This window comes from Mastomys coucha, unplaced genomic scaffold (genome assembly GCF_008632895.1).
Source record: "Mastomys coucha isolate ucsf_1 unplaced genomic scaffold, UCSF_Mcou_1 pScaffold11, whole genome shotgun sequence".
Classification (NCBI taxonomy): domain Eukaryota; kingdom Metazoa; phylum Chordata; class Mammalia; order Rodentia; family Muridae; genus Mastomys; species Mastomys coucha.
The window spans coordinates 19329253-19341364 of record NW_022196893.1 but is presented as its reverse complement, the minus strand read 5'-3'; the positions used below and the strand labels follow the sequence as shown (position 1 = coordinate 19341364).

The following is a 12112-nucleotide window of genomic DNA, read 5'->3' as shown; positions in this document are numbered from 1 at the left end:
CAGATGCTCTCTGCATCCAGAACAAGTCCCTGCTGCTCCCAGCGGTGACATCTTCACAGAGGGCTGCTCTTCTAGGGAGATGAACAGCCCCCAACCCTGAATCTTTATTCCTAGTAAAGGAGGCCAGTGTCTGGTTTTCAGTCTATTATAAATGTCTTCCAGGCCCAAGCCTAGCCCCTAGGTAGGTCCCAGAATATGTAGTGAGATGGCTACATCCTTGTCTGACTGAAGGATGGAGACTGGGGCAGCTGCTTTGAGAAGCTACTAAGAGAGGTAGGGAGCAGGTCAGAAAGGAGAGAGGTGGTGGGAAGGGGTGGGTAATGAGGGGATGAGAGCAGAGTGGGAGAGGAGTGTACAGACTTCTGAGAGACACTGGTTAGGGTGGTAGCTACTGAGATCAAAGGTGCAGATATTACCAGAAGTTATTTGCCTCTGCAACTGTAGGGTGAAGAAGTAGGTGTGATAGCTTCTTCAGGTAAGTCCTCTTCCACGCTGTGTAAACCAAGAGCCTAACTGGAGGCTTGGTGTTTATGTATTATTTGACTTGATGTTGTTTGATGAGTGGCTGAGTGAATGAATGAATGAATGGGGATGGTAGGTCATATTCTGTGGTTCTTACTTCATATAAGATCTGAGCAGAAATGCCAATACCTGGAGAGACACTTTCCAATTTGTGCAGATGTCGCTTCCCAGAGGACTCCACGCTGAGGGGTGGAGTACGTTCTTTGCCTTTTCTACCATATTCTCTACTAGATCACTGAAGAGCACTGGGAATGCTGGGTGTGACCCCATAGATTCATCCATTCCACACTGCCTATAATTATTCTTACTCCAGTTAGAGGACTCTGCGTGGCATCTGCATAATGAGGCTCCGGGTGATTGCCTCATATCAGTAGGTGCCTGACAAATTCTGTTGACTGACACATGTGAAGAGTAGAGTTATCAGGCTGGAATGGCATCATCTGAGGAAAGGTGACTGGAGGATCAGTCACTTGGCTGTGTCTTCTCTTTGTGTATAGACTTTATACAGAGCTCCTGGGGCAAAAGATGGTCCAGAGACACGACCACTTCCAGCTTGGAGTTCTACTCATTGGAGAAAGTAATCCCATGGGCAGATTGTGGAACCTCTCCTCCCTCTCTCACTCACAGATGACAGTGAGTAGCCCGTGAACTTCAGTGGTAAGAGTGGACATCACTGACTAATACAGTTTTAAGCTGGGATTTCTTCTGATCATCTATTTTTTTTTTCTTGCGTACATCCTCTGAATGACATGTAGATAAATTCTTGAAATTATGAGTGTTCCCTCGAGAAGGGTTTCATCATCTAACCTATTTAACTAATTTATTAGTTACAATTATAACTCAAAATGGCACCAACTTCAGTATAATCAAAAACTATGTTTCAATTATTCATTGAGCCTTTAATTAAGAAGCCCCACTAAATTAATAAACGCTTCAGGATGGATGTCATGAAAAAGCCTCTCAGAAAGTCTTGACCAACTTTTTTTCCATTAGTCTCCAAATCACTTCAAGGCTCTGCTTCACCATAGGAGGCTCTGAATGTGGTGATATATATAAAGGGATGAAACCATGAAATCCAGCCATGCATTCCAGCCATGTCTCCTGCCTGGAGGTGAATAGATTCTTGATTGTTCCTCCTGCCAGGACTATAGACACGCAGTGAGGAGAGTGAAGTATACAGAGCTGAACAGTGTGCCACATTTTAAATGCGTGATGCACTGAGCCCACTTTGTCCTTGGTTGGGAAACCCTTAGCTAATAGCCATATAGCTTGTGGAGAGAGTTGAATTGGCGGGAGATACTGTCCATGGTGCTGAAATATCAATCGGTCTGGGCCTCATAGGGGTAGTACACTTTTCCTGGGAGGCAGGTCACCTCCTAAGGTAGTTTCTCCAGTGGTCAGACTTAAACTAGGCCAGGAAAAGTAAGGCCTTGGCTCCAGGAGAACGCTATTTGCCAGTTTTCCTAGTTCAGGTCAGGTAGCTACTCCACTTCCCTCCTGGAACACTCATCCTTTCTTTTCTTCCCTTCCCTTCTGCTTATGGTGGACAGCCTCATTCTCAATAGTTGGCTTCTCCCTTCCCAAAGCTGCTACTTCTGCAAGCTCCAAGTTACCCAGTAGGGTGTTAACTGGCCAGCTTCTGTGGGAGGCACTAGCATGACACAGACTTCAAAGGGGCAAACCTACAAGGGTAAATAGACTTGGCAGCCTTCTAAGCCTAATTCTTAGGCTTAGAAGAGTCTGGAGGCAGCCCACAACCCTGAGGGTGATTCTGCCCCAAGTCAGGCCAGCAAGGGAGGGGCTTCTTCTCTCAGCCAAGGTCTCAGACTCAGAGACCAGAGGTATAGGCTGTCTGCAGCCCTTACAATTCCATATTTGAAGGGACACAGGACCCCAAGATGGAAGCCTGGGAAGGATGTGCTCAGCCAAGCTCAATCCTAGGACAGACTCTGGCTGAATGCTGTTTCTGAGACTTTATCAGGAGATCTTGAAAAATTGAAGAACAAAGAATTTATGTACGATTAATTCCTTGCACTTTAGTGCTTGTCAGAATATTACTGAGCTAGTAGCTGCCAGTTAATAATGCATCTGTGTGTAATGCCGCTCGCTTTATTATCTTGAGCATTAGGGATTCCAGTACTGAAGCCAGAGCACTGTGCTCAATTATTTATTAATATAACAGAAAAGAAACTAGATGATACTGGCAGCATTTACCACCCAAAAGCAGCGGGAAGCAGAGTGCAGCACCCTAGGTTTCCAGATAGGAAGAGAGCCGTCCTTGTGGTGTTTTTCTATGGGCATTTGAATTATGTGTCAAAGGGCCTTAAGAACAAGCCTGGGGTTTTATCTGTACATATTGATCTTTTCTTGTCTTTGGGCCTCTGTGCAGATCTCCACACTTCTCTTTACATATCAATATGGGGATTGTGTTAACAGACTTACTTGACCAGAGAGCACAAAGAGATAATCCTTCTTTTGCTTTCTTTTCTCCACTTCCTCCTCCTCTTCCCCTCCTCCCACCACTTACGCACACCAACATGTACAACTGTTACTGATGGTACCCTGATCTTGGGGGAAGAGTCTCCGAACCTCAAGCTGGAGAGTCTGACCCACTCTTGAATGTTTGTATGGTGCTTGCTTTGCTTGGCATCTGCTTCTGAGGGCTGTGTGCCCACTCAGGGCAGCCCTGTTACCACTGTGTGGCTACAGTGATAAGAAGCAACTGCTAGCAGTGCGAGTTTTTACAGAGAGAAGTGTCTTCCTGTGGGGGTTGTGATTTTCTCGCACTCTTGTCTCTCCTAGATTTCATGTTATCCTCTGGAGAGCACACATGGGAACATGCACTCAAAAACTGTTATTTCTACTTGAATGTTCTTCAAATATTTGAAGGGCTCTTTTCACATGTCCTCCTAATCTTTTCTTTTCTGAGCAGAACAAACGCAGCCCCATCGATAGAACTCTGGAAATCTGTAGAGTCCACATCTACTAATGGCTACTCTAGCCTTCAGCGAATGCTATTGAGCATCTTATATAAGCTGTGAACAGGGGAGACTGTGGTAAGTAATTGGGAACCCTACCCCTGCTTGCCCCCGATTCTTGGACACATAGTCTCCTTGGTGCTCTCTGAGCTGTCACTGATTTGGAGGACTGGATGCCTTTGGAGCCCAATCCCATGTCAGAAGCATGGTAGGCTGTGTTAAATTCCTCACTCAAAGTTTTAACTTTTATTATATGGCCTTAATTTACCCGTCTTTTCCACTTCTACCCAGGTTCCTCGAAGCAGCAACATCTTTTATTTGCAAGTCTCAAATTCTGTTCTCTTACAGCTAACAGAGGTACACCCTCAGAGCTCTTCCTGGTCCTTTACGTTTACAATCAGTGAATGGATGATGAGAAATAAAATGACTTGGTGTCCTCGAGTCCTGCACACTATATGATAAGAAGTGCGGTCAAGGCACAAGCCGTCTGTTCCTCTCTCCCTCACGTAATAGCTTCGTGTTTGTTACAATAATCTTTGTCCCTTTCTCATTTTTTTTTTTTATCCAATAGTACAGATCTAATGACATTGTATCCACCAATTCCCGAGGCTTTGTGTTCAAGGTGGATGTTTCAGTGCAGCCTGTGGAAATTCATTAGCTTTTTCTTTTATTCATCAAATAGGTTAGCCTTTTATTATAAAAAAAATTTCAGAGTAGAGCAGTTTCATAAATGTCAGTGTATACAGTGTACATTTTTTTTAAAAGACAAAATCCCAACATTTCACTAACATTTCTTCATGTATCTGCTTGAAGATTTTCTTCAAATATCTTAGAGCATATTGTAGATGTTAAATCATTTCAACTATGAATACATCAGAGTGCCTCTTCACCAAAGGGGTACACAGGGAAAATATATCTATTATAAAATTTTATGCATATCTACCACTTATCATCTATCTGCCATGTGTCTGTCATCTATCAATCATCTCTATCTATCTATCTATCTATCTATCTATCTATCTATCTATCTATCTATCATTTATCTGTCTATCTTCATTATCATCATCATGAACATTATTATCATAATCACCACTGTCTTTATCATCATCACCACCACCACCACTATCACCATCATCATCATCATCATCTTAGTTATGTTTCTCTTTCTCTGATAAATTCCATGACCAAAAACAGTCTGGAGAGGAATGGGTTAATTTTATCTTGCAGGCTACAGTCCTATATAGAGGAAAGTCAGGGTAGGAACTCAAGTGGAAACTTGGATGCAGGGACTGAAGCAGAAATCATGGAGGAATTCTGGCTATTGGTTTTCTCCCAGGCTCATCTTTAGTTGTGTTTCTTATACGTTCCATGTTCACCTGGCTATGAGTGGTACTACCCACAGTGCGATGGGCCCTCAAACACCAGTTAGAAATCAAGAAAATATCCAGTAGAGATATGCTCATAGGGCAATATGTTGGAGGAAATTCCTCAGTTGAGACTCCCTTCTTCCCAGGTGTGTCAAGTTGATAGTCAAGATTAGTCATGCCAAGAATCGATCTTTCTTCATGACATTTATATCTCTTTCTGTCAATTAATTAATCAACCTTTCTATGATCTGTAGTTATTTCTATCATCTGTTTGCCGATTTACCCATCTTTGTTTCTATTATGAACAATCAATCATCTAGTTTTCCCCTCTGGAACTATAAAATAAAACAAACTCTTTCTTTTCTAAGTTTCTTTTGTCAGGGAATTTTGTCACAGACATGAGAAAAGTAGCCAATGTAGAAAATACAGTGCTGAGAAGTGGGGTCATTGCTCTAATTACCCTGAGTACGTGCTACTTAGGCCATTGGAACTGATTTTTAGGAGGGATGTGGCAGAGTTTGAAATTTGGAGTGGAAAATCCTGAGAATGTTTTAAGCAGAGCTTAATGAGACTCGGTAGGAGTTTTAAAGCTAGAAATTCTGAGATAAACATGAACAGGCTTTCATTTTTCACTCTAATTGGATATTTTCTTGTTTATATCTTCATCACTTACTTTTGGAACTGGGCCAGTGGCCATTTTTACTACATTCTAGCCAAGAAGCTGGTCGCAATCTGTCTGTGTCCTGAGAACTTGCATGAGGCTGAATTAAAAACTCTAGATAGGAAAGATTTAGGTTTGGCATGGGTTTTACTCACTGATCCCGTCCATCCCATCCAGAGAGTGTTTCATGAAGATATGAAAGACATTTGGTTTCATAAGAAAATCTATGTGTATAAGTTTAAGGTTGTAGGCAAGGTAGGTTTAAAAGTAGCTGTAACTATTGCAGTGATTATGCTGTACTGGGACAATAGGAAGAGTGCCTTTGAGGCAAAACCCCATCCACAGAAGGGTTCATCTTATGAAAATGCAAATTATTTGTAAGGAGACACTCTAAACAGAGAATCCTATTGAACAGATCCCCTGGCATAAAACAAACGTATGAGGGATTGCTTCCCAAGGGCTTCAGAGGTCACTCAAACCGTGGTCTAAGGAGGTTGAATTATTTCTGAGACTCGGTAGGAGTTTTGAAGCTAGAAATTCTAAGATAAACACAAACAGGCTTTCATTCTTTGCTCTGATTGGATATTTTCTTGTTTATATCCTCATCACTTACTTTTGTTCACATGGTGCTGGTTGTTCAGGCATGAAAAAAATATAGGAATAAGTGGATTGTGGAGGCTTTCACGGAGGTTAAAAAAAACCACAGAGAACAGGCAATGCGTGGAGGATTTGGATTCCCTGAAGGGGAGCTCTGCAAGGTCATGCATGAAGCTGTTACGTTGAATCCTAGATTGAAATAGAGACCCCCAGGATCCTGGAGATGACAGATCTTAAGACATTCACTGAGGAAAGACACAGGCACAGAGTGAAGGCAGCTGAAGAGATATTATGCATGCTGCAGGAGGCAGAGTTAGAGAGGTGGTTTCTACTCAAGCCCTTTGGATCCCAAATGATTCCATCCAAGTTTGAGGTGCCAGATACAGAGATTTAGGGTTTGCTTTTGCCCTGCTGGCTTTCATTTTTGCTCTGGCTGGATATTTCCTTGTTTACGCCTTCACCACTTCCTTTTGGAATAGGAATGTTGACACTGTCTGTTGCTCTTTAAAAGTATGTAACCTGTTTAATGATGTTCTAATAGGAGTCACCATCCTCTGCTACATATACAGCTGGAGCCTTGGGTCCCTCCATGTGTATTCCGTGGTTGGTGGTTTAGTTCCTGGGAGCTCTGGTTGGTTAATATTGTTGTTTTTCCTATGGGGTTGCAAACCCCTTCAGCTCCTTCAGTCCATTCTCTAACTCCTTCATTGGGGACCCCGTGATCAGTTCACTGGTTGATTGTGAGCATCTGCTTCTGTATATGTCAGGCTCTGGCAGAGCCATCAATGGGAAGAGAGGCCCTCGGTCTTGTGAAGGCTTGATGCCCCAGCATAGGGGAATGTGAGGGCAGGGAGGTGGGAGTGGGAGAGTGGGTGGGGGCACACACTCATAGAAGCAGGAGGATGAGGGATGGGTTAGGGGATTTCTGGGGAGGGGAAATTGGGAAAGGGGATAACATTTGAAATGTAAATAAATAAAATATCCAATAAAAAATAGTAGGAGTCACAGTTAAGAGAGTAACTCAAGTCTCTGAAGAAACTATGGACCTGGACAGTGTTGGGATTTTAAAGGAAGGTGGGAACTTTTGAAGTTAGAGTGAACACAATTTTGTATTAGGAAGTGACTGTGAACTGATGAGGGCCAAAGGCAGAGTGTCGTGGTCGGAATGTGAAATGTCACCTAGGGCCTCAGAAGATAAACACATGGTACCCAGTTGGTGGCACTGTTTAAGAAGCGTGTGGGCCCTTTGGGAGGGAAGATCTTTCTGCAGGAGGTGGGCCTTGAGATTGTAAGGGGAAGCCTCACTTCCTACCCATTCTGTGCTTTGCTTCTTCAGATGCAGCATGGCCAGTTAGCCTCCTACTCCTGCCACAATGACGTCCTCACCATGATGGACCCTATAGCCTTGAACCACAAACAAAAAGCCTCCTTGCTTCCTTAAGTTGCATTTGTCAGTGATTTTTGTCACAGCAACAAGAAAAGCCACTAATTCTCATGGTGGTGATGTCAGTGACACCAAGCTTGGCCCCTGACAGCAAACTTCAGGAACAGAAACCCTCCAAAGACCTGAGGGCAGATATTGGTCCTGAGAAGAAAGAAGCTTCAAGAGGAGAGTATGGTAGAGGTGGTTGGTGCATGGCTCTCTGCCAAGAAGCTGTTCACAGATCACATGGACACACCGGGCCGAGTGTGGACATGCAATGCTTTTTGAATCAATAAAATAGACAATAGATAAACAACTCAAAAATTGGCATGCATACTTGCACTGGGAATCTTCTTCTAAGAAATGTCCTTCCCACCAGGAGGGGCATTTGCTCTGGGTCAGAGGCTGTTCTTGTAAAAGGGGAGTGGGAGGAGGTGAGTCAGGAAGGCTTGTAATCACTGTGACTCCAGGATAAGTAAAGGAATAAAACAATATTGTAGGCTGCAAAGCACAAAATTCATCACATGTCCCTAGACCCACGGAACACTGGGACAAATAAAGATTAGAACACTCCAAAGAAAAATCTCAGTCACACAGGTGGACATTTTATGGAGAAAGATTTCTTATGATAAATCTTATGAAACAAAGCTTTATAATAATAGAAAAAACCCAAGTAGTTTGTAAGAGAAGACCACATCAGTCAGAGGTCCCTCACCCCTACGGAATGCAAAATCAGCACCTCATAGAAAATTGCTAGATGTGGAAAGCCAGCCCACACCAGCCCCAAGGACTGAGGCTCACGGAGATGGCTCTGGTATCAGAATCCAAGCCTCCACCTCCATCTTGGCCCAGCTTCTAGGATCAGCTGGATTCCCTGGTGTCCAGTGAGCTGAGCTGGTGTCCTCAGGGTCAGAACATGGGAAGAGAAGCCTTTTCCCTGTTGTGAGACTCTCTTTGGGGGTGGGGGGTAATATGTCTATTTACACAAATATGTCTTTGGGGAACAAATGCCCATTCACCCTGGAGAGAGTATTGATGACAGGGCAAAGAATAATTGCACTAAGTTTAGTTTAATGAACCAGTGAGTTTATTAAGGTTCCATGCAGATGATTCCTTACATAGGTGATGTCTTACCTATGGGAATGTGAGAGACTCAAAAGCAGTAGCAGCATCTCTCCAATCAAGGGAGATGACTTCCCAATCATGGATGATGACTCTTCCCTGGAGTTCCCTGCACAACTTGCATACAGCTTGGCCGGTAGGAGAGTCTTTTAATCTTGGGGAAGAGCGTGTGGTGTATCTGTGGATCTTCCTGGGACTTCTTATACACATGAAGTTTTATCTGTTTCATTTACTTGTTCAGTCTTGTGAGCCTCTCTCCAGGAGGGAATGTTGCAATTTGGAGGTACCAGCCATGCAACACTCCTATACTGATGTCTGTCCCAGAGCTGGCTAAAGGTCTGCTTCTAGTCATGTGATGTGCTTCTTGAAGCCTGCTAGAGAAGGTATCACGTTTTCTTCTGCTCCTGGAGGAGCCTCCAATGTTCCAGAAAGACAGCCTTGATGGACAGTTCACCCAAGCCAGACCTAGATAATCATAGTGATCCCTGTTCCTTTCAAAGTGTGAATGACCTTCTGATGGTAAAGGCATGAGGTCTCCTCTCTTGGGTGAGAAATTAAATTTTCCAACATCTCAGCTCTCAAGAAAAAAAAAAACAAAACAAAACGAAGAGAGAGCTCAGTATTGAGTTAAAGGAGATGGAAATGGACTAAGCAAGATCAAAGAAATGAGGATTTCAGGGAAATTAGACTAAAAACTGCAAGTATCCCAGGGGAAGAGAGGCATAGAGAGGATTTATAAATAAGTTAAATAATGATTTCTTTTAATAGACTAATAAAATAGATGAATGTCTAGCAAATCTAATTCAAAGAAAAGTAAGAGTGAGACTGTACATGTTTTATGGATTTCAGAAGGGCTGTAACTATGTAAAGTGTTCTCCAGTAGAGGCTGCATAGGATTAATGAAAAGACAGGTTAACATGGGATTCACTCTGCAATCATCCAATACTCTAACTTGAAATCTAGACAACATAGTTGATGGTGAGGGGAAATACAAATTACTTATATTGACTCAGAAGGAAATGTTCACAAAGCACTGGCCAGACAGCTAGACACAGATAAGTTTACGGAAATCAATAATTTTGCTTACAGTAGAAAAAATACACAGAAAGAGAAAGGAAAGAAAATACTTTGTGCAAAGTACTACTTCCCTATGGAGGCACAACCCTGGCTGGTAGGTCATCCCATCATTCCATCAGAGGATGTGGAGAGCATGGGAGTCATGTGCTGTACTCACCCTGCAGACACCAGAGCCAGAGACCTCTCTGCCACCCAACCCTCAGGGGCCGGTTTGTGAGTGGTCTGAAAGTTGGCAGGAAGTGACAAATTCCTAAGAACAGTCAGGGAAACTGGAAGCGAATAATTGCAATATCACTTGGTGCCAAATGGCAGCTTCTTTCTACCCTGTTTGAATAAAATCCATATGGTTCTGGCCCAGGGCTAGAAAAGTACAACACAGAGATGTAGAGAGCTCAGAACCAGAAGCTAATGTGGGCGGTCTGACCCAGGAGGGCTGGAACCCAGTCAAGGGAAGAATGGTAGTCCTCCCTCTTCCCTACTTTCCATCATCCCTCATTTCTTACCACCTTTCCTCCTGTCCTTCCTCCAGTCTACCCCTCCCTCCCCTTTCCCTCTCTTCCTCCCCTTTCCGTCCTATCCCCGTCTCCCTCCCTCTCTTCCTCCCTCCCTCCTACCTTTCTTTTCTTAATTTCTCCCTCCCTCCCTTCCATCCTTCCTCTGTCCCCATCCTCCCTCCCTACTCTATCCTCCCATTCCTCCCCTTTCCCTTCCCTCCTATTTTTCCTTTCTCCCTCCCTCCCTTCCTCCTTTTCTCCCTCCCCTTCTTATCCTTCTTCCATCCCTCCCTCATTTCTTCCCACCTTTCCTCCCATCTTTCCTGCAGTCTACCCTTCTCTTCATTCTTTCCTTCCTTCTTCCCTCCCTCTTTCCCTCTATCTCTTCCTCCTTCCCTCTTTTCCACCCTCCCTCCTCTCTTTTTGTACTTCCAAATTCCTTCTCTTTCTTTTGGGGGCAGCCTTGGCTTTCCTCAAACTTCTGATCCTCCTGTCTCTGCTCCCAAGTCCTGAGATGAGAGGTGGGACCTACCATCCCCATACAGTACAACACATGAAGAGGCTGCCAGCTCTGCAGTGCCTGGTGCAGATGGAAGTAGAGTCTCACACCTGACAGAATCACAAATCCAGATGGAGGGTCAACCTCTGAGATGGCGGTCATCGTAATGACAGGTACACAGGGGAGCCAGTCTTGGAGGCTTGTATGCAATCTACAAATGAGGAAATAATTCTTAGTAAGGAATTTGGAAGCCATAAAGAGAAGTCATTTGTATCCAAATAGAAATTAAAATATTTTGATGATCACCATGAAAGTGATATATGGGTGATTACTCTTACTGCAAATGACAGACTGTGATTATTATTTACAATATCCAAGAAACACATCATATTATTAAAAGTTGGCAAAGGAGGAAACTAACCATCTAACAAATGTTTGAAAAAGATAGTTCAGCACCTAACTGCTTAGAGATTTTCAAATAAAATAAACCATATGTGCCATTCCTCCAGACTAAGATAAATAAGAGGAACAAGAAAACTTGTTGGAAGGGGACCGTCTCGTCCACTCTACTCACCCAAATCCAAGTTGTCAGAGCATTCTGGAAGGATCTGGACAAGGTCACACTACCCTGTGATGCTCTTGGACTTTAACAACATGTTTGCATTTGTGTGTGCCTTGGACAGTCAGGGCTTGCAAAATGGGCTCCATCATATACAAAGACAATGCTGATAGAAAGTGACTTGATGTGTTTGAGTATTTGAATCTCCTCCTCCTGCTTCTTCTTCCTCTTCTTCCTCCTCTTCTTCTTCATCTTCCTCTCCTCCTCCTCCTCCTCCTCCTCCTTCTCCTCCTTCTCCTCTTCCTCCTTCTTCAATGATGAACATATTCAACTAGGAGAGCCAGGTGGACCATGGTCACCATGGTCACCATGGATGGGGAAGATGCAGTCAAGATGTAGTCTGACTCCCATGAGGGCATCAAGACATTAGACAGACACATGCCTAGTATCTTCAGTTGGAGCTTCTGGCATCTACTTCCATATTTTCTCTATGTTCAGCCACAGGAGGCAGCTCATCTCTGCTGTCCAATTCTTAGCCGAGGATGTTGATCCCAGGTCCTTCCTGGCCCAGACTGTAGGGGCTTTTCCATCTTAGTCACTCTGATGCAGCTGCCCATTTGCTCTATCAGGAGCCACTGCTGTGCCCTTTCTTTCTCCTCTTTTGAGCTTTACATATTTTCCCTTTTCAGAATTGTTCTCCTGTGTCTTCTTTTCTGCCCCACAAGAATCCAGAAACAAAAGGAAGGTCATCCTTAAGTAGGTTGGTGTCAGCTTGCATTCCCATAATGCTGGGTGGAGGTGGAGATCATGGTA

The 12112-nt window shown here is 43.7% G+C and overlaps 1 long non-coding RNA gene across 1 annotated transcript; it reads left to right on the top strand.

Moving 5' to 3' along the window:
• The first annotated feature begins 1045 nt into the window (after window positions 1–1045).
• Window positions 1046–7495, top strand: LOC116081746. The gene is made up of 3 exons (XR_004114990.1): window positions 1046–1179; window positions 3455–3578; window positions 7462–7495. It is a non-coding gene; the product is annotated as an uncharacterized LOC116081746 (long non-coding RNA).
• The last annotated feature ends 4617 nt before the right edge of the window (window positions 7496–12112 follow it).